The sequence below is a fragment of the Myotis davidii genome, unplaced genomic scaffold (genome assembly GCF_000327345.1).
Source record: "Myotis davidii unplaced genomic scaffold, ASM32734v1 scaffold1416, whole genome shotgun sequence".
Classification (NCBI taxonomy): domain Eukaryota; kingdom Metazoa; phylum Chordata; class Mammalia; order Chiroptera; family Vespertilionidae; genus Myotis; species Myotis davidii.
Window position 1 is genome coordinate 229,401 of NW_006287806.1, and position 24,233 is coordinate 253,633.

The window sequence follows — 24,233 nt, forward strand, 5'->3', positions numbered from 1 at the left end:
CACAATTTACCATAGCTAAGATTTGGAAACAGCCTAAGTGCCCATCTGTAGATGAATGGATTAGAAAACTGTGGTACATCTACACAATGGAATACTAAGCTGCTATAAAAAAGAAGGAACTTTTACTATTTGCAACAGCATGGATAGTTCTGGAGAGCATTAGGCTAAGTGAAATAAGCCAGTTGGAGAAAGATAAATGTCACAAGATCTCACCTATATGTGGGATATAATGAACAACATAAACTGACGAACAAAAATAGATCCAGAGACTAAGTAACATTGAACAGACAATCCAACCTCAGAAAGAAGGCAGGGGAGGGAGTGGGTAAGAGATAAACCAAAGGACTTGTATGCATGCATATTAGCATAACCAATGGACACGGACACTGGGGCAGTGGGGGCTTGCCCAGGGTAGGAATGGCTGAGGTGGGGGGGTTAATTGGGGGAAAAGGAGATATATGTAAAACTTTAGTGGGGGGAAAGGAGCTGGTACATAAAGGCAGGTGCTATGATGCTATGTCTGCAGCCATGAAGGCAGTCACAGAATGAGCACGGACTCTGCAATGAAGAAAGAAACCTGCTCTTTGTTGCCTTCAAGCATGTGGTGGGTGCCCACTATTCTTCCTGGTGTCATCTCCAGCACTGCACAGAAAATAGAGAGAATGAGAAGCAGCAGCAAATGAGCAGAGAATTCCGGGAGAAGACACAGGCAGCGCTGCAGGACAGCTGCAAGAATGCTCTGGAGCTGTGGGACAAATATCTTCTTGCCAATGCTACACAACCACAAAGTAACAGGTTCTGCTTGAAAATGAAAGATCATTCTAGATCTCTTTCAGAGGTGGCATCTGGAGACAAGAAGCAAACCACCCTGTGGAAGTCTGGGCAGGCTTACCAGGAAGCATTGGAAATTAGTAAGAAAGAAATGTAGCTCACACACCCAATTCCACTTGGCCTGGCACTGAATTTCTCAGTCTTTTAGTCTGAGATTCCAAACTCTCCTGAAAAGGCTTACAAACTGGCAAAAGCAGCATTTGATGATGCAATTGTTGAATTGGATACACGGAATGAAGAGTCCTACAAAGGCAGCACCTTGATGATGCAGTGACTTAAGGACCATCTCACTCTGTGACCTGGGAAAACCAGAGAGAGCAAAGAGATGCTGCCGAGGGAGAGAACTAATTTCTATCATGCTTCATGATCTGTCCAGTGTCACTCTGTACCCTGCACATATATACCTTTGTGCAATTAAAAATAAAAAGAAATGTCCTATAACACTATTATATTAAAAAGTAAAATAAAATACAGGTATCGCTGAGAAAATGTGTGATTATACACAAATGTATATATATATGTGTGTGTGTGTGTGTGTGTGTGTGTGTGTGTGTGTGTGTGTGGTTTTAGTAGTAAAACAGAAATGGCTTAAATCACAATTCTGGCACTTAGTAGGTTTGTGACTTTTGATCAGTTATCTTCCCTTTCTGCACCTCTTTCTGCTTTTCCAAAATGGAGACATATAGTGTTTATCTAATAAGACAATTTTGAGGATTAAATGAGATCATAAATGTGCTGAGCATAAGGCCCAAAATATACTACTGTCTAATCATTACAACATTCCCAAGTAATTTTCTCAACTAGAGTATATGAGAAGTAAAGCTTATACAAAAATTAACTCAAAATAGTTCAAAGACATAAATGTAAGAGCTAAAAATATAAAACTCTTAGAAAAGAAACTTAGGGAAAAGGTTTCATAACATTGGATTTAGTGATTATTTCTTGGATATTACATCAAAAGCATAAGCCACAAAAGAAAAAATAGATAAATTGCACTTTATAAAAATTAAATAGTTTGGCACATCAAAGGACACTATCAACGGAATGAAAAGGTAACCTGCAGAATCTCAGAAAATATTTGCAAATCATAGATCTGATAATATTCAGAATATATAAGACAATCCTTATACCCAACAACAAAATAACAATATGATTTTAAAATGGACAAAAGACTTGAATTGACGTTTCAACAAAGAAAATGTGGAAGTTGCCAGTAAGCACATGAAAACATGCACAACATTATTAATCATTAGGGAAATGCAAATCAAAACCTCAATGAGATGCTACTTTACACTCATTAGGATAGCTGCTACCAAAACAAAAACAACAAAAGAAAGAAAATAACCATTCCTGGTGAGGCTTAGAGCCCTTGTGCATTGCTGATGGGAATGTAAAATGGTACAACTTCTGTCAAAAATGGTATAGTGGTTCCTCAAAAAATTAAACATGGAATTACCATAGGACGTTATCGTGCTAAGTGAAAGAAGCCAGTCAGAAAGACAAATACCATATGAACTCACTTACATGTGGAATCTAATGAACAAAATGAACTAACAAACAAATTATGTCCACAGGCGTGGATACATGGAACAGATTGACAGCTGTCAGATTGTACACCCATGTCAGAGTGTCAGAGGGGAGGGGCCAAGGGGGACTGGATGAAAGAAAGTGAAGGAATTAGCCAAAGAACATATATGCATAGTCCATGGACACAGATAACAGTGTGGTGAAGGAGCAGGAACTGGGTGGAGGTAGACATTGCTGGGGACAGGGGGAAGGGAGTAGGACATCTTCAGAACATTGTTCCGCACATATGGAACACTGATCCACACATTTATAATGGTCTGGCCCTCTAGCAACTTCAGCGCAAAATTATAGCTAATTTGCCTACAAACGTCAGGTGGTCATAATAATCTGGCCACTCAGTGTAGCTCTGTGATGTGAATGAATCAAAATTATACCTATCTTTTGTGTGTTTCAGATTAGCAAAATATATTTTTGGTGTCCCACATAATTTTAGTGATTAGTTTATACGTACCATGAGATGAAAAAGGCTGAAAATCGCTGTTGTAGGTTAAGGATAAGTTTATGATCAGTTAGGAAATTCCCATTTCATTTACTGATTTCTCAGTCCCCAATTTTAGCCTTTCACTCTGAGGAACTACAGATTTTCCCCCTGGAGTATTTTGGCCTTTAACTGCTCTTTCCAGTTAAAGTCATAGATCATCTAGCAAACCTGGGAATTATCCAATTCTGAACCTTACTTTTAACACATATACATTTAAGATTAACCCTCAGTGACATTGTTAAGTAGGAGAGGTTTCCTTTTCATCTTCCCACACACACACACCTCCACAAACCTCTTAAAACACTTGACCCAGGTTATGGGGCTCACTTCCCCCCCCCATCAATAAAGATTTATCTTCTACCCCATTTTGGAAAGGAAAACTTCTTCTAGGAAAATTAGTGTTTATAGTTGCTTTAAATAGTTCCCGTATTTGATATGGTTTGCATTTTGACCAGAACTTTCAGTGCTTCAGAATATATGAAAATTCTAAGCCACCACAGCAATGCTAATAAACAAAATCATGAGAGGTGTCAGGCCAGCATGGCTCAGTGTTTGAGCATTGACCCATGAACCAGGAGGTCATGATTCAATTCTTGGTCAGGGCACATGCTCAGGTTGTGGGCTTGATCCCCAGTTTGGGGCAACAAGGAGGCAGCCAATCAATGATTCTTTCTCATATGAAAATTCTAAGCCACCACAGCAATGCTAATAAACAAAATCATGAGAGGTGTCAGGCCAGCATGGCTCAGTGTTTGAGCATTGACCCATGAACCAGGAGGTCATGATTCAATTCTTGGTCAGGGCACATGCTCAGGTTGTGGGCTTGATCCCCAGTTTGGGGCAACAAGGAGGCAGCCAATCAATGATTCTTTCTCATATCGGAACAAAGGAAGGCCCTAGCCAGCGGCCAGAAGGCCCTGATCAGCCCTGATTGCCGGCCAGGTCTAAGGACCCTACCCATGCACTAATTTCGTGCACCGGGCCTCTAGTGGAAGATAAATCTTTCTTGTGCAACTCAAATTATAAAAAAGCTGCTGTCTATTCTACCTAATGAGTCTCACCTTATATAAAACACTGTTTATTTGTATGTTGCTCCCTCATAAACACTGTGGAAAGACAGGACTAAAAAATTGACCCTTATGCAATCTCTTGATACATTTATTCACTACACTCTGATATAGCTAATTCTGAGTTATTTTTAATGATTGCTCGAGAGCAACCTGCCACACACACACACACATCATACATTCTTTTTTAATAAAAAAAAAATGCAGCAAAGAGGTAAATGTGCTTTTTCTTGAGTGAAGGGCGGTGCCATTTCTAGGTGACATCACAGGAGACTCATTTCTCAATTTGAATAGGGACCTGCCAGGCTGAAAGGGGTTGGCCTTGACCTGCAGGCACAGCACAGAGTCTGCACAGGCACTGAGGGCTTTAGCATCATGTTGTGCTCACACTTTTTTTAATTTACTTTCAGCTGTGCAGTGCTCTCTAATGCTTCTCCTGTGGCCATGCTGTTTTTAACTTTGGCATGTTTTATTAAAAAATGAACACAGCAGCAATTGAACTCCAGAGAACAAAACACCCCAACTTAGTGGTCTTTAACCAAACAAGCGATTTTGTGTTGCTTTAGGGATAGTAGTAGTATAAGTTGCATTTCAGTAAAATTCTAAAAGAATAAGATTCATTAAGGGACAATTATTTCATGCTTGCAATATCATGATTCAACTCTTCAAAAAGAGACATTTGTATGCATGGAACAGCAGTAAATGAGCAGTAGAGTAGCATTCCTATATTGCTGCAAAGAAAAATGTTGCTAATTTCCTTTTTTCACATTCTTTTACTTCTTCTTTTCCTTTTAAATAATTTTTTTAGTTTTCAATCACAGTAGTGTATAATATTATATTAATTTCAACTGTATAACCGGGTGATTAGACATTTATATGACTAAGAAGTGATCACCCCGATAAGTCTAGTACCCATCTGGCACCAAGCAAAATAGAAACAGACCCAGATACAGAGAAGAGACTAATGGATGCCAGATGGGAAGGGGGCTGGAGGATGGGTGACAAAGGTGAAGGGATTAAGAAGTGCAAATTGGTAGTTATAGAATATTCAAGGGGATATAAAGTACAACATAGGGAATCCTATATAATAAAACTCTAATATGCAAATCAACTGAACAGCAGAACGGCCAGTCACCAATTATTATATATATGGTGTCAGATGTGTACTAGAATTATCTGGGGGATCACTTTGTAGATTATGCAAATGTCTAACAACTATGCTGTACACCTGAAACTAATATAAAATAATATTAAATGTCAACAATAATTAAAAATAAAATAAAATTTTCTTGATTAAACTAAAAAAAAAAACCCACCAGTACACCTTAGCTGGTTTTGCTCAGTGGATGGAGCGTTGGCCCACAGACATGAAGGCTCCCAGGTTAGATTCCAGTCAAGGGCATGTATCTCAGTTGCATATCATATCATGCCAGTCAGAATGGCTATTATCAAAGACTCAACAAATAACATGTTGGAGAGGGTGTGGAGAAAAGTGAACCCTTGTGCACTATTGGTGGAACTTCAAATTGGTGTAGACACTATGGAAAGCAGTATGAAGAGATTCCTCAAAAAATTAAAAATAGAACTACCATATGACCCAGAAATTCTACTACTGGGTATTTATCCAAAGAAAACAAAAACATCAATTTTAAAAGATATATGCACCGCCAAAACCGGTTTGGCTCAGTGGATAGAGCGTCGGCCTGCGGACTGAAAGGTCCCAGGTTCGATTCCGGTGAGGGGCATGTACCTGGGTTGCGGGCACATCCCCAGTGGGGGATGTGCAGGAGGCGGCTGATCGATGTTTCTCTCTCATCGATGTTTCTGACTCTCTATCTCTCTCCCTTCCTTTCTGCAAAAAATCAATAAAATATATTTTTTTAAAAAAGATATATGCACCCTTATGTTCACTGCAGCATTATTTACAACATCAAAGGTATGGAAGCAACCTAGATGTCCATCAATAGATGAATGGACAAAGAAGTGGTATCTATCCCTATAGCTATATTTATCTATTTATATGTCTATATCTATATATACAATGGAATATTACACGAAATAATAATGAAATCTTGCCATTTCTGACAACATGGGTGGACCTACAGGGTATTGCATTAAGTGAAATAAGTGAGATGGAGAAAGACAAATACTCTGTGGTTTCACTTATATGTGGAATCTGACAAAGCAAAACAAATAAAGTAAAATAGAAACAGACCCATAGATGTAGAGAACAAGCAGATGGTTGCCAAAAGGGAGATGGGTGAGGGAATCAGAAGAAAGAGGTGAAAAAAGTGGAACTGAGGTTTTTCCCAAAAGGAAAAGGTATAGTTCCAACCTAAAGAATATCGGTCACCAGGACAAAGAGAAAAGAGATGGCATATGTAATATGCAAAAGCAGTAATATTCAAATGGGTTATTTTTATATTTCTCTTCTCTCTAACAGTCACATCAGAGTATATTTTTGAGAAAGGGAAAGATAATTCTGGAAAATGCTATGTATCCTACACTAAAGGCATGAAGTGAATACTGTCATATTTTCCTTCCAAGTATATCTGTGAGGCAGTTATTTTTTAAAATTTCTCTTTGTGTGTTAGGTCTTCCTTAGGGACAAGGGGATTCACTATTTACATTAAAAAAAAAACAACAACTATGAATTGTACATTGCACATCAATATCTAAAAACCAATCCGTTACTTCCCAAATTAATTTTTTAAAACATGGTCATTTACTTATAGATTGCAACCTAATAGCCCTGGGCCAGGGGGCAGGTAAGCTCTACCCTGGTTATTTTGAACAGAACATACGGTGTTTCGGAGCCATACTTCCTAGTGATCACTGCAGAGGACTTCAGTGAGTATCATAAATTTGAGATTCAGTCTAAGAATTCTTCTTTTTGAACTGCTCCAGTCAACAAAAGAGAAACTTTATTGAGGCTCCAGGGCCACCCTGCAGCCCAGGAAGTGATGGAGGGACCTTGCTTGACATTCTTGGGGTACAGGTTGCTGGTGCGGCCATACTTGTTGACAGTGTGGGGGTGCAGGCAAATGGCCCAACACTTGCAGCAGATCATCTTGTCGCAGTTATACTTACTAGCACTTCTGGATGAGCTGGCGAAAGGAGGGCTCCCTGATGCCACCCTGCAGAGGAAGTCCCAAGTTCAGGGTGGACGCTTTATAGATGTTGTATTCTGCCAGAGTGCCACCATCCTCCAATTGTTTGCCCGCAAAAGCCAGATGCTGCTGGTCAGGCGGAATGCCCTCCTGGACTTGGATATTAGCGTTGACGTATTTGGTGGTGTTGCTGGGCTCAACCTCGAGGGTGATGGTCTTTCCAGTCAGGGACTCACAGAGATCTGCCTCTGCTGGGAGCCTCCTCGTTAAGAGAAAGGGGGCCCAGTCTGAGAATTCTTGAGAGAAGATTTAACATCTCTCATTACTTCCTGTCATGTTTTCTTTGCTTCAGACCCCAACCCTGACCTGTATAATAATCAGTTCATAATGAGTGAACTTTTGCCATAACCCACATGCTTATTGCTTCTCCCTGTAATTCTAAGGACTAGGAGGCATAGAAAGCATGTGTTGCAATTTCATACAGAAAATATAGAAAAGAGGATTCCCAAACTAGCTAGAGCAAATTCAAGCAGTCTATTCAGAAGTAATTGTCTGAAAAATATTAGCTAATGGGGAGGGGCAAGATTTTCAACGTACACAATGAAGCCATATTATGACTCTTTGTTGTTCATGCTAAAAAAAAGTCATTTTAAACATTGTAAATATACAAATTTGCAGGATATATGACTTTAATAAGAAACATACCGTGCCTCAATTAGCAAATCTTATACTGGATTGAGTATAGAGTTCCTTTACATGAATGTTGCTAACTAAAAAAATGTTTACAGAAAAAAATACTCAATAAGATTTCAGGATATATCATTGACTATTTTGTCACATTTCAGCATCTCTGAAATAAAAATGGCCCTTGAAAGTTGATGTTATGGCAGAGTTTAATAGGTAGAATCTTTTTTTTTTCTTTCTTGGTGTAAAAATATAATGCATCTTACATGGCATTCTCGATTTGGTAAAATATGGTATTACCTTGCTATTGTTACTGAAGCAATTTATATATGCTTTACTTTCTGCCCTAACCATGACCTCAACCACTAGTCACATAAAAACAACCCAAGCCAATCTCCTTTTCTTGATCTCTCAAGCCATTTTAGGCCAGCTTGGGAGCCCCCTGCTCTCTCTCAAAAGCTTCATATTTAATACACTTTTTCATATATTCTTGGTGTGTGTGTGGTTTCATCAGCTGACATCTAAACTGCTTCTGCAGAGTAGCTCAGCAATGTCAATCAGTCTGTGTGAGAAAGGCTTTCATTTTCGTTGTACAGTGTAGAGTTGGTGCTGCTGAGCACAGTGGCCCTGGAAAGTCCCACCTACCTGTATTTGTAATAACAGAAATACCACCATTTGTGTTTTTGAATAATATAAGTTTATTTCTGGAAAGAAGTAATCTATTTTTAACATGTCATTTCTCTCCCTAGCACCTCTTTATAAATGAGGAACAAAAATCACAGAAGAGTTAAGTAATCCATGCAGGGTCCCATATTACTTAGTAAAGAACAAGAACTAGAACTCGAGTTTTCAAGTTCCCAGTCTAATACTATTTACTTTCTTATTCTTCCTCTTTTTTTAATCCTCACCCAAGGATATGGTTTTATTGATTTTAGAGAGAGAGGAAGGGATGGGGGGGAGAGAAATATTGATGTGAGAAATATTCTCAATTCATTGCCTCCTGGGGATCAAACCCACAACCTACATATGTGCCCTGACTGCCACCTTTTGGTGTACAGGATGACTCTCTAACCAACTGAGCCACACTGACCAGCCCAGCCTGATGTTATTTTCACCACACTACTTTGCTTTTATGACCAGATCACCAACTCTGAGAAAACCTAGTTTTGAGATCTTCCAGGCTTTGGCCTTCTCTTCATATATAAAAAGCTGTTCTGGAGATACATAGATTTCATAGCCTTCTAGACAGCCATGTCCACTGACCCTAACTGTGCCCAGAACTTCAGATAATGTCCTGCATGTCCACTCAAACTTCCTAAAAGGATCTCTTGGTAATTATGAATCTCTGCATATAGTTTCTCAAATTGAACTTATTTACATTTTTGTACATATTACCTCTTTGCTCAAATCATAAACGTCATAGGCAGCTACTATGCTGGGCACATAGTAGTTGATCAAGTAATATTTATTTATTCATTAGTGTATCTGTACTGTCAAGTAACCACCATAAAGAGAATATAAATAATGTGTCTTTGATTAATATACCCAGAATTTTTCTACAATCTCAATTTACTATAAAAAATAAACAAGATATAAAGAAGACATTGGTGCTGTGAAATATGCTTTAGGTCCCTTAACTGGTTTTAATTCCATATGATATTCCAAACTGTTTTTTAATCAATATGTGTTTCTTTAATTGATCTTCGAAAGAGAGGAAGGAGGAGGGAGAGAGAGAAACATCCATGTGAGAGAGAAACTGGCATTGGCTGCCTCCCTCATGCCCCCTAATGGAGATCGAGCCCTGACTGGGAATTGAACTGCATGGGACAACGCTCAACCAACTGAGCCACACCAGCAAGGGCCAAACTGTTTTTTGCTTTAATCAATGCAAATGGTCTAGTTTTTTAAAAATATATTTTTTATTGATTTCAGAGAGGAAGGAAGAGAGAGATACAAACATCAATGATGAGAGAGAATCATTGATTGACTGCCTCCCGCATGCCCTACACTGGGCATATGCCCTGACTGTGACTTGCTGGTTCATAGGTCAAAACTCAACCACTGAGCCATGCCGGCTAGGCTAGTTTTTATTCTTATGGATGTTTTCCTGATAGATTGTTGCTCACTGAACAGCACATTGTGCTTAGTTTAGTTAAACAATGAATAGTTTTACAGGGGATAAAAAGGGAGGAATGACAACAGAAAATAAAAAAAAGAAGTGTCTATATTCCCCAAATAATTGCCTAAAATCTCCTTTTGCAGAAAACTATGTAATTAACAGTTTAAAATTTTATCAAGACCACAGAGCATAATATCATTTCCCCCTATGTTACATTGTCTATAGAAAATTCTAGTTGAATCTCTGTCTTCCAATGCCCATAAATTTAAGGAAACCAGGTTTTAGTGTTCTAGAATATAGGAGGAGGAATTAGAACAGGATGATTGCTGTTGTTGGGTGATGAGCAGTGTCATCATCATGATGTAGTGCATAAAGTAGAGGTGGGATTTCCCATCTTACTAGATGCACAACATGCTGGAACTAGGGAACTATTTTAGTATTGCTGAGTAGTAGTGCCATCAGACAGAAGGTCATTGAAAGCATAATGCTTAAAAACAGTGCCGGGAGGCAAACAACCTAGGTTCAGATCTCAGTTTTACAACTTAAACTTGGACCAGTTACTGAAGGTCTCTGTGCTTTTGTTTCCTCATCCATGAACTGGTGATGTTTACAGGATCTACTTCAGTGTACTGTTGGGAAGATTAAATTAATGTATGTGAAGCATTTAGAACAGTACCTCAAGAGCAAGTGCTTATGTAATCATTTGCCTTTGTCATTTTTCAAAGTGTTAAACTTGGTCAATCTCCCAGAGATTTTCCTGAAAGACTTCAGAAGAGCATTGTCACTTTAATGTACAATTATGTCAGCCATGGCATCCAGAAGAATGGTCTAAGGATGATTTTTGGCTTCTCTTTGCTCTTAGGATCAAGGCAGAAATGCGGCATGAGGTCTGAAGTTCCAAAATGGTTTGGTTTTTATCTACCTGTCCAATGTCATGTTATAGCATAATCAAACCACAATGGTCCTATCCCTAGCTTATCATCTCCCCCCCCCCGCCTCTATCTTTTGTCTTATGCACATGACTTCTGCATAAAATGTTCTTCCCTTACTTAGTCACCCTATTCCTGTATATCCTTCAGATGTCATCTCAGTGTCACTGCCTGGGCCAAATTCACCATTAAATGCTCTCCAAACTGCCTGAAATTCAAGTCTAGACATAATCTGAGTTGGAACTTCGCTTTAATTTGTGTCACTCCTTTAATATTGTTTGTCTCAACCATCTACATTTTTAAATACCATGAGGATATAGACTGTGCATGTTTTTGCTTGACACTGTATCTCTAGTACTTATATTGATGCCTGATGCAGAGTAGCCACTCAAGTATTTGTCAAGTAAATGAATGAGGGGGGGGGGATATTATGTATTGTAGCACATTATCTTCATTTATACTAAATGGAAGCACAATGAATGAATCTAAAGATTTTGATGGCCAGAAATACTTTACATGAAAAGAAAAATTATTCATCACTCTCCACTGGTAATTCATCTGTAAGCAAATGTTTATTTTATAGGCAAGAACAACTTTGATAATAAAGATAAAGAAAGCTTTGAAACAACATGATGAGACACAATAGTCACATGATGGTACATCTCATGGGGTCCTTATAAGTGATAAGAAACTTCTCCCATAGGATTAAAATAAAATTCTGAAGAACTTTCTGGAAAAATTATATCTAAACAGTTGAACTATTGAGGGTAAATATATTGAGATAGAAATGGGGAAGTTTTTTTTTCTTTCTCCTAAAAGTAGTATGAATAAAACAAACAAAACCAAATAAAATCTACATATTTGTAAGGATCAGAAATATATTATTAGTCTTTTTATTTTGGAATTCACTTATATGTCCAAATCCTTTCCGTTGTGTCCCATAATGTCTACCACAATGATTACACTTGTGATGTTTTGGTCACCTTCTTTGGTTTGAACATACAAACTATTGAGAAAAGTTATTATAGAGTAGGCAACTACTGATATAAGTAAGGTATGTACTCTATTCAATTTAAGCCATTGTATTTGAGAAAGACGTTTAGGAGATTTAAATGATCTAGTCCTACAGTGCTATATTTAGCATTAAGGGAATAATCCTTGGGAATATGAGAAGTAAATAGGAATTATGTTAAACCATGTCCAAGTGATAAAGCTTTTTATGTTTATAGGCAGTTTAGTGAAGCTTATGTACACAAACCACATATTAAGCTCTAAAATAATTCGGAGGCCGAAACCGGTTTGGCTCAGTGGATAGAGAGTCGGCCTGCGGACTGAGGGGTCCCGGGTTCGATTCCGGTCAAGGGCATGTGCCTGGGTTGTGGGCACATCCCCAGTGTGGGGTGTGCAGGAGGCAGCTGATCGATGTTTCTCTCTCATCGATGTTTCCGGCTTTCTGTCTTTCTCCCTTCCTCTCTGTAAAGAATCAATAAAATATATTTTAAAAAATAAAAATAAAATAATTCAGAGAAAACTATACGTATTTTTAAATATTGTTGAAAGTATTATATGTGTTCCCTTTTTCTCCCCAGTAACCCCTTCCAGCCCACCCCATCCCCACCTCCCGCCCCAGGAAATTATATTTATTTAAACCAGTTTGAAAAGCTCTAAGGACAAATTTACAGCAATTGACAAAAGTATACTGTCTTTTTCACTTTGCATCATGTTAAGGTATAATTATTAAGACAGTGCTGTGATACCTTTTCAATGGAATTCTAGGGACTATACCTGGATTACATCTTCAACCTCAGTAATTGGAAACATAACATTAGACTTATGAATGTAGGAAGAGGCAATGGTCTTAGCTAAAATTAACTAGATAACAGAATATGAGAGCTACCTAAAACTAGTTTGGTTTCTCTATGAAAAGCTTCTCAGAAATAAAGTCATCATGGTCTTCCATGACTGAACTCTCAGGAACAGAGTCATCCAATAAAGGAACTGAAGAAGTCGTTACAGTTATTTCTCTTTCAGATGCCATTTCAATATAACCACCAAGTCTCTGGTCTAAGAAATTATTAGTTGTGGACAAAATAAACTGCAATGCAGCATTAAATGCAGCCAGTTTGGATTGATATATTTTTTTTCTAACCAGTGGAGGACCGTGGTAAATGGGATGGAAGGCCTTCTCATGTGTCCACCTGGTAAAATTTGAGGGAGCCCACTCAATGGGAAAAGGAGGCTGAGTGAGGCCTTCAATTGAGTAATGACAGTGAGGGCAAAAACTAGCTCTAAACATTCGATCTAGGTCACATTCAGAATAATCATTTTGAACTAGTCTAGTCTGTAGCAGCCAATGACCTAGAGCCAGAGTGGGGAGACATGGCTCTTTACAATCAGGGCAACACCACTTAGCTAAAGACATCTTTGTAGCAAGAGAGTGGAATTAGTTAACAACAACAACAACAAAATAGCACTATTAAATATAATTACAGGAATATTAAGTCCTTATGACAAAAATAACTTTAGACTTAAATTTTAAGTCTGAGACAATACGTTTGTGTTATTCATCCCCTAGTATGGAGCCTCTGTAACCAGAGGAAAAAAAATGCAGTAACAGCAATGGAAGAACACCTTATCAACAAAATAATAATGACCTAGTCAACAATCTAACTTCGTAAGTTCTCAGAACATTAAATGGTAAATAAGCCAATTAACATTAAATATGAAGAACAAAGGGAATCAGTTCAGTAGATTATTGTTAAAAGAATTAATTTTAGCCACAGTCTAGGAGTCTATCCCACAGTGGAAAGATGTGCCGACACCTTGGTTGAAATTGAGAAGCAGTGTATCTGTATATCTCAATTCTAAGCCCTGCCTCAGTTCTTAAAAACCAGTTCAGCAGAAAATGGAATTTGTCAGTTCCCAGGGACACAGTTCACAGGCTTTGAATATTAGTTCTCCAAGGTGAGATGGGTTCTGTCTGAACAGGGCAGCTTTGTGTTAACTCAGATGCTGAGGAAATTTTGCAGAAGGATCTGAACAGTCATCTCAGCTGGTGGCACCACTGTGTCTCCTTCACTTTGGAAGTAGTTGACCAATCTGTTGGGCTATTTTCTGGTATAAGTGATTTTCACCAGTGAGGCCTGGAAACCTTGTCCTGTAATGTCTGAAGTGGGTAGGGAAGCAGAAAAGTCTTGTCAGGATCCTTCTGAGAGCATCTCTGGTAAAGCTCTTCCTTTGTGCTCGTAGATCTTGCCCCAATCTTTTAGAAGCAGTTGATGCAAGAAATCTGATTGTACTTGGGGTTTCTGTAAAAGAAAATTTTACAAATCCTATGAAATAATTTATATAGTAAAGCCAAAAATTTTATTGAGTATTATTATGAATTCATGGTCTTTGTAAATGTAATGTATTTTTTTCCTAGTTGTACTATTTAAATTAGCACAGGTTAATTAATGCATTGAATAACCTTGTGTAAATATGTCACATGACTGCATTGCTTGAAATTAAGAAAACTTATACACTTGTTAATTTTAGTTAAAACATAGCAAGTCTAAATATTATTTTTAAATATTATCAAATAATAAAGTTAGGAAATAAAATATACAATTTAATATTTAGTTATTTTAGGAGGCATATTTCTGAACACTAATTTCTTTATTTTAGTAGCTCACAGGTGAAATTTCTAGTGCAGAGTTAGTTATTTGTAATAATTTATTTTTATTGTCTTTTAAACATTGGGTACATTTAAATTATAGTTTTTAACATTAACATTTAAAAATGTGCAGAAACAAACTCATAGATACAGAGAACAGACTGATTGATAGTTTTAAGATGGGAGTGGGTTGGGGAGATTAGATGAAAAAGGTGACAGGATTAAGTAAAAAATTGGTTGTTCCAAAATAGTCACAGGGATATGAAATAGAGCATAGGGAATATAGTCAATAATATTGTGATAACTATGTATGGTGCCAGGTGGGTATTAGACTTATTGGGGGGATCCGTTCATAAGCTATATTAATGTCTGACCACTATGTTGTACACCTGAAACTAATATAATATTGCATGTCAACTGTAATAAAAAATTTAAAAAAAACATTTTAGTACAGTTGTATTCTTGCAAAAATACTTTTAAAAAATACATTTGATCCAAACGCATGAAGGACTATTGTTAACCAAAAGTTTCAGAGGCCAGAGGGAAGTCCCTGATCACATTGAGGCTGTTGGTGATCTGACAGTTTTTTAATTAAATGTGGGGCATTGATTTTAATGATGGATCTGGTTATCTAATGTGAAAGCAAAAATCACTTTGATTTAGGTATGAGTTTTTATTATGAATTTACCTTTAAGTTAGTGAGATATCCATGTGTCCTAAACTAAGGGTTAAGCTGTTATAGAAAATGAGTGAATACTAAATAAGGATATACTGAAGAGAGAATAATTTGACAAACTTATAAAGCAACTGTTTTAGGACAAATAAATACTTTATGTTTCAAATATCTGCCATTTGGGGGTTTTTGAAAGTATATTTTAATTTTAATACAATAAAAAAGACAAGGCCAATCTTTTGATGTGCTTTCTGTGGCCATATTATGTAGAGGACCTAAAAAAAATTGTTTTCATTGTTGAAAGATATTGTTACCATAGAGAAGCATAGAGATTAGATAGATAGACAGATAGATAGATAGATGACAAATAATTTTGATGTTTACAATTGGAATTTAACATATAGTCAGAGAGGTACTTATTCAATGTAAATCATGGTCTGATTGCAAACTTCACCAGTATAAACTCACTTGGTCAAAGAAAAAGTATGGTCCAGTGTTGGACACTATTTCTAAGACAGGTCATAAAGACGATTCTGGAATTAATTTCTTTCATATGAATGTGCATTATTTAGAAACTAGGGGCCCAGTGCATGGATTCGTGCACCTTGAAAGGAACTGTGGGTCGCAAGGCTGTGGTGGGCACAGGGGCGGGTTTTGGCCCATCTTCCACACCCCCGCCCAGCCCTTCTCGCCATGGCCCCCAGTCCTGTCTGCCAGCAGCCCCACTCCCACCGCCAGTGCCACTCCCACATGCTGACAGCGCCGACCCCACTCGCACCTACTCACAGCACAAAGCGATTGGGGCCAGTGCCAGCAGTAGGTGTGAGCAGGGCCAGCTCCATCAGTGGGTGCGAGTGGCAGCTGCTGCCCTGATCACCCCTCAGGAGTAGGGGGAGGTGAAGAAGCCCTGAGGGGTGATCGGGGCTGGCAGCTGCTGCTTGCACCAGCTGATGGCACTGAGTGGTTGGGGGCAGGGGTGGGGGGGCGCAGCATGCAAGAGCAAAGAATTTTCAGTTACTACCAGAGGCTCACCCTGATGACAGTGACCAGCACCCCACCTTGGTCTGATGCCCCTGCTCACCTGCTCCACCATTCTGCCACAGCCAATGCCTGCCATGTTCCATGCGCGCCTCCTGGTGGTCAGCGCATGTCATAGCGACTGGTTGTTCGCTGGTTCTGCCGTTCAGTCTATTTGCATATTAGCCTTTTATTATATAGGATGACATAATTTTTAGACATTTACCCCAAATTTAGTGTGAGGAAGTTAATTAAAATTACATAGAAGACTCAGGCTTAAGTTTGGCAGATGTGGCACCAGAGAAAATAGCCTTAAGCTTCATTGGAATTATTTGTAAGATAGCAACTGCTAACTATAGTCCAAATAGTCTTAGAAGTTGTTGACTATTACACTGGATTTTTTTATCTTAATTTTTTTTTGATTCATTGGATCTTACTGGCCAGATTTTACTGAGTATTTAATTAGATTTCACTGTTAGTGCCATCAATCTCTCCTTTACTGTGGGTCATCCTTCGTGTCACAAGACCATGATGTCATAGATAATTGAAGTGTAACATTCACCTGGTCTTTCCTTTTTGTTTAACATTAATTTGTATGACCTGGTCTATTAGAGAGTTAAGCTTGTAAGATCTGACATGAGGGACTTTAAAAGATATTAAAATTTGCAAGATCTTCAGAAGAAAAAAAGCTGCTGCCTCAGCTATAAGAATTTGTTAAAAATACAAGTAATTTTCTAGGATATAGTAACCTGGAAAACAATTAAATCTGTTGAGTCATCATAATGTAGAGCTAGTGTTAGACCAGTTTATTTTGGATTGGGACAGTTTTCTGAATTTTGAGTTCCTATTTAGAAATTTAGGATTACTAATAGTCATGAAAGTACTATTTAAAACTGAAACTGCATGTTTGTTGAGACTTTTTTTGTCTGAGTTTTCTAAACCAGTGTCTATAAGGAGTATTGAATGCCAATCTGAGAAGACTCTCAGTGACTTTAGTTTCATGGCTAATTAAGGTCTCACATATCTCGATGAGTGAATAAGAAACTTCAAATGAAAATGGGCCTCTAATGGGTACAGTAATTCTTGATTATACCAAGTGTAAGGACTCTACCTATTTTTAAAATACAGGACATTTTCTTTTAATAATGGACATCCATGAACCTGATAATTTTAGAAATGAGACAATCTCTTGCATAGTTTAGGAACTGTTATTGACCTCCGATGGAAGGTTACCCTAATGATTGAGAATTCTTTTTGTTCCTTGTGGTAGTTTTGAGTGATCTGTTAGCCTTGAGATATTACTGGCTAACACTCTGTGGAACCTGACTAAGGTCATTTCCAATAGCACGGTGCCATGTCTTGTCATACCAGCTTGAGTTCTTTTTTGAGGCCAGTGACCAAGGATCTAGCTTTTGCCATTATTAAGGTCCTGAAATGTGGATGCTACGCAGGGTCTGACCAAGGGTAACCCCTGGTGCCCTGACAATCATTCAGTGCTAATTAATCTGGATCATAGAAAACACAGAAAACCAACATTCAGATAATTCATGCCTTAAAACAATCTGCATTGAAGGTGAGATAGTGTAGTGGTGAAGCTGGAGCCGGTATGTCTAGTTGTGAATCCAAGTTAGTAATTTCATCATCACTGTGTAACTTGGACTCTGTGTGTCAGTTCCCTTGTGTGTTAAGTAATAAAAATAAGGATATATACATTATCATACTAGTGTGAGTTTTAAATGGATTAATGTTTATAAATCACTTATAATCATTCCTAGCACATAATGGGAGCCATATTTGTCTTAAATCTTAAATCAGGATCATGTGGCAACCTGTCAGATCACCTAACTAAAGTCAATTTGTTAGAGTCGTGACTACAAAACTTCTTACCTTAGAAAGTCAGCCCTTTAGTGTTGCTAACGAGAGAGATACCTAGCTCTGGGTATTTATGGTAGATCACAAGATCATTAATTGCTGTGTTACAGGAACTCACATTCCACACTGGTAATCAATCTGTAGGCAAAATTTATGTTAGTAGTGTAGGCAAAAGCCCACTTCTATCACAAAAATGTAGGGGCAAGGGAATTGACATTTAAGGTTTTATTACATGGCATTAAAATATCACAGGATATTCTAATGCATCAGAAGAGTCGCATGGATAATATATCTAAACCTAATCAAAAAAACATTTTCCAGAGAGTTAAAACAACATTCTAAAAAAAAACCAAAAAACAACAGTCTGGAAAACTACAGTTTAGGAAGTTGAGCTTTGATAGAGAAAGGAGGGGACTAGGAAGATGAACTGATTTGGGGAATTGGTTATAATTCTGAATCTTTCCCTTTCATTTCATAAAACTATCCTGTTAGCCATGGACAAGATACCAAGACCTGTATGCTTCAGGATGAAATTCTCATCAAGTTTCTCCCTAGAGATGGACTTGCCACCTTTGCCATTGTGGTGTGTGAAGTCACCACCCTGTCAGATACATCCTGGAATAATTCTGTAAAAGCAGAACCTTTATAACCAAATCCTTTCTCCACAGTGCTCAGAGCATGAACGTTTTGTCATCTTTGGAACTTTGTCTGCAGAAAGCTCCAAGGAGATGTGGCCTTGGATGGCGAGGTGGAAGAACACAGTGGGGTTGACCATGGCTGGGTGTGGGCGGCTCCAGGGCCTGTCTTTTCATTTTCTTGATGGCACCCTTTGAAGTACATGTTTTTAATTTATGAAGTCCAAAGGATGTAGTTGTTGCTGCTCATGCTTTTGGTGTCATAGCTAAGAATCATTTGCCAAATCCAAGATGATGCGAATATATTTTTTAAGAGTTTTATTGTTTTAGCTTTCACATTTAGGTCTTTGATCCATCTTGAATTTTATATAGTGTGAGGTAGGGCTCAACTTAATTCTTCTGCAAGTGGTTATCATTACTCCTGCACCATTTGCTGAAAAGATTATTCTGAACCCATTGAAAGGTCTTAGCACCCTTGTTGAAGATCACTTGACTATAGATCTATGAATATACTTCTGGTCTCTTAATTCTAGCCCATTGATCCATATGTGTAACCTTGTACCCATATCATGCTGTTGTGATTAGTTGCTTTGAGGTCTGTTTGAAATAAAGAAGTATGAATCTTCCTACATGGTTCTTTGTTAAAAATTTTTTGACTGTTCTTGGCCCACTGGAATTCTATATAAATTTTAGAATCAGCTTCTCAATTTCTACAAAGAAGTCAGCTGAAATTTTGATAGGGATTGAATTGAATCAGTAGATTAATTTGGAGAGTGTTGCCATCTTAGCAAAGTGTTCTGATCCATGAACATTGTTTTCCTGTTTTCATGCTATAAATTTAACATTCTTTCATTAAACTTATTAGTAATTACATTGTTTTTATATTATTATAATAGAATTGTTTCCTTAATTTTATTTTCAGACTGTCCACTGCAAATGTATATAAATACAACTGATTTTTGGTATATTGATCTTAAATGCTGAACTCATTTACTAGTTCTAACAAGTTTTTAGCGAATTCCTAAGAATATTCTATATACAACACTTTGTCATCTGTAAATAAAGATATTTTATTTCTTTAATTCAAATATGGATAATTTTTTTTTCTCTTGGCAAAATGCCCTGGCTAGAAACTAAAGTAGAATACTGAACAGAAGTGGCAAGAGTGGGATCCTTACTTTGTTCTTGATGTAAAAGGGAATGCACCTAGTCTTTTACCACTAAGTGTAATAAAGGGTGTCCCAAAATTCACGCAAGAAGTAATTTTGAGAGAAAACACAGGTTTATAATTAAAAATTGTAAGTTTTTTATTGATTCATAAAGTATACAGTATAGGATTATGTATGGAATAGCATATCAGGTAAATGGCCTCCACGGCTTTGCTGGCACATATGCACTCTTTTGTTATTGTCTGAGCAGCCGGTGCTCCCTATCTCGACATGATAATCCAGTTTTTTGTGCCTAAATTGCAAGATATGGATTTGGACGCATGTGGTTTCAACAAAACGATGCCACATGCCATACTGCCCGAGAAACCATTCAATTACTGCATTAGTCATTTCCTGGTCGTGTAATTTCCCGTTTTGGTGATCAGAATTGGCCGCCCAGATCATGCGATTTAACGCCGTTGGACTTTTTTCTTTGGGGTTTTTTGAAGTCTAAGTTTTATGCCAACAAGGCCACGACCGACCACCCACGCCTTGAAGGAGGAAATTGAGCGCCATATCAATGAAATTCAGTCACATTTGTGCAAAACGGTCATGGAAAATTTCAACAAAAGAGTGTATGTGCCAGCAAAGTCATGGAGGCCATTTGCCTGATATGCTATTCCATACATAACCCTATACTCTATACTTTATGAATCAATAAAAAATTTTCAAAATTTACAATTTTTAATTATAAACCTGTGTTTTCTATCAAAATTACTTCTTGCGTGAATTTTGGGACACGCTTATTAGCTGTATGTTTTTTTGTAGACACTCCTTAGGAGGCTGAAGAAGTAACTTTCTATTTCTAGTTTGCTGAGTGTTTTATCATGAAAGGCTGGGGTGGGGTTTGTCAAGTGCTTTTTGTTTTTTAATTCCCTTTATATGAAATATTCCATTAATTGATTTTTAGATATTAAACCAACCTTACAAGTCTGGCATAAACCCCAGTTGGTCATGGTATATAATTTTTTTATATATATTGTTGGATGTCTTTGCTGGTATTTTGTAGAGCAGTGATTTTCAACTGGTATGCCAAAGAATTTTTAAAACATACACTACCTATTTAGTCAGGGGCACTGATCTCTTTTCCTTTAGATTATTCAATTAAAAAATGACAATAGCCAACACAACAATAGTGGTCTGAATGCCCTGTCTTAAAATACCCCTTTTGGGGGGGGGGGGGGGCAGATCTGCCTGCATGATCACCTCTAACTGCCACCCCTGCCAACCTGGTCGCCCTCCACTGCCCCCCTGCTGGCCTGGTTGCTCCCAACTTCCCTCACCTGCCAGCCTGGTCACCCCCAACTGCCTTCCCCTGCCAGCCCGGTCCCCCCCAATCTCCCTCCCTTGCAGGCCCGGTCATCCCCAACTGCCCTGTCTTGCAGGCCCGTCCCCCCCAACTGCCCCTCTCCTGCCGCCCAGTCACCCCAAGCTACCCTCCCCTGCAGGCCTGGTTGTCCCCAACTGCCCTCCCCTACAGGCTTGGTCCCCCCCAACTATTTTTGTCACATCAGTAAAATGTATATTTTATGGCATGCTGCAGAATTTTAGTTATTGGTTTATGTATGCCATGAGATGAAAAAGGTTCTAAATCACTGCTGAAGATTTTTGTGTTCATATCCATAAAATATACTAATCTTTCCTTTTTATTTTCTTGTGATATCTTTTTTTAAAATATTTTTTTATTGATTTCAGAGAGGAAGGGAGAGGGAAAGATAGAAACCTCAATGATGAGAATCATTGATCAGCTGCCTCCTGCACACCCCACACTGGGGATCGAGCCCACAACCTGGGCATTTGCCCTGATGGGGAATCGACCATGACCTCCTGGTTCATAGGTCGACTCTCAACCACTGAGCCATGATGGCTGGGCTCTTGTGATATCTTTTGCCTGGTTTGGATATCATGGTAAACCTGGCCTCATAAAGTGAGTTGGGAAGTTCCCCCCTTTTCTATTTTTTCCAAAGAGTTCATGAAGAATTAGTATTAATTCTCTTTTAACTATTTGGTAGAATTCATCAGTCAAAGCATCTAAGACTGGAATTTCATTTTCCCCCTAAAATCCAACTGTTTCATTTTTTAGAAAGGAAGGGAGGGAGGAGAGAGAGAAGGTAAAGGAAAATATTATCCTGGAGCATATTTCACGTACATTTAGAGAGAGAGAGAGAGAGAGAGAGAGAGAGAGAGAGAGAGAAAAGAGGAGGAGGAATAGGAACCACCAAAGAAACAAAACAAACAAACAAACAAACAAAAAACAAGGCAGCTTCGTGGTTCCTGCAAGGTGCTGGGCAGGCCTCTATCCTGGCTCATCTGCAGTTCATTGGAACACATCACTAGGTGTAGGAGGCACTAACAAAGTAAAGTGAAGTCAGCCAGACCCAGTAGTCTAGGCATATAGTGCAGGGTGAGGTCTGTGGCCCACCGCCCAGCCTCAGGTTTGTGTCCCATCATGGGGTGGGGGGGGGCATGGATTCCAGTTCCTGCTGTCCTGAAGGTTCTTCAGGACCCCCTCAGCTTCCTTAGGGGCAGTCAGCATAAAGGGTATTGGAGGTGGCCATCCTGGACAGTGGCCAGAAGTTGTAAGAAAACCTAGGGAGGACCTGGGCGGTGGCACTTGGCCAGGGTTCTTGGAGATGGGCTAAGGGCACTCACCCTCAGGCTGCGTACAGGCCAATAGCCTGCGGATTTTACTGTGGGCGACATGGAGGCTGTGCTGGCCCAGTGCTCCACCCTTGATTTGGTGCTCAGCTGGGCCAACTGGGTGCCATTCATGCACACGGCTGTGGGCAGGCTGCAGCTGTCTGTTTTGACTGGCCTCTGCTTCTGGGTCTGGGCAACTTGTCTGGGTCTGGGCACCATGAAGTCCTGATGTAGATGTTGCTGTGTTCAATGTTGGAGAGGTCCTCCTCCATGTTGGTGCAGCTGTAGAAATCCTCCAGGAGGCCACCATAGTCAGGCTGCGCCATCGGTCCTTGCAGTCCCGCTTGGTGGGATGGGCAGCAGGACCTCGGCCCGCAGCTAGAACCAGCTATGCTGCCTGATCTATTATGGAAAATGGCTTGGCAGGTTCATATTACAGCATCCTTTTCAGCAGGTACAATAGTGGGGCCACAGTCATCTGGGGCCGTGTAGTATCCTTTCCTGATGTTCTCAAATAACTTGTAGGTGTTGTCCCCCTTGAAGGGGTACAGGCCCATCATGTTGTAGAATGTGAGCCTAGCTGACCAGAGATATTCACCTTCAAGTCAGAGAAGGTGTCCTGGGGGTTGGCTATCTGAGGCGACTAGAATGCTCAAGAGCCCTGACTGGTGGGACTGAACTTTTCTTTGTGGGTAGTTCATTAACTATTCAGTTTCATCACTTGTTATAGGTCTATTCTTATTGTCTAGAGTCAATTTTATCACTTGTATGTTTCTAGGAATTGCCCATTTGATCAGAGTTATCTAATTTAATATACAATTGTTCATAATATTCCTTCATACCCTTTTTATATCTATAATTTGACAAGTGATGTCCTCTTTTAAATTCTAGTTCTAGTAATCTGACTTCTCTTTAAAAAATATTTTTATTGATTTCAGAGAAGAAGGGAGAGGAAGAGATAGAAACATCAATGATGAGAGAATCATTGTTCAACTACCTCTTGCACGCCCCCTACTGGGAATCAAGCCTGCAAACTGGGCATGTGCCCTGACTGGAATCAAACCATGACCTCCTGGTTCAAAGGTCAATGCTCAACCACTGAACCATGATGGCTGGGCTTGACTCTTTTTTCTTTCCTTGATCATACTAATTAACTGTTAGTCAATTTTGTTGCTCTTTCAAAGAACCAACTTTTGGTTTCAATGATTCTATTTCTTTACTATTTTCTATATCACTGATCTAATCCTCATTATTTCCTTCCTTCTCCTGGCTTTGAATTTAGTATGTTCTCCTTTTTCCAGTGTCATTAGATGGAAGATTAGGCTATTGATTTAAAATTTTATCTTCTTTTTTAATATAGGCATTAACAAATAACAGGTAGTGCTTTAGATGCATCCCATACATTTTAGTATGTTGTGTGTTCATTTCTGTTCATCTGAAAGTATTTCCTGGTTTCCCTTCAGATGTGTGTTCTTTGACCCACTAAAATTTTAAGAGTGTGTTGTTTAATTTCCACATATTTGTGAGTTTCCCAATTTTTTCTACCATACTAATTTTGAATTTCATTCCATTGTAGTGGGAGAACATACTTTGTATTATTTGTATCCTTTTTAATTTATTGAGATTTGTTTTATGGCCTAGCATTTGGTCTATCCTGGAGCATAGTCCATGTACATTTGAGAAAAATAATATAGTATATTCTATTGTTGAGGCAAAATGTTCTAT

At 38.6% G+C, this 24,233-nt stretch overlaps 1 pseudogene; it reads left to right on the plus strand.

Annotated features, from left to right (window-relative positions):
- Positions 1–417: 417 nt before the first annotated feature.
- LOC102769388 lies at positions 418–1,180 on the plus strand (annotated as a pseudogene).
- Positions 1,181–24,233: the final 23,053 nt, after the last annotated feature.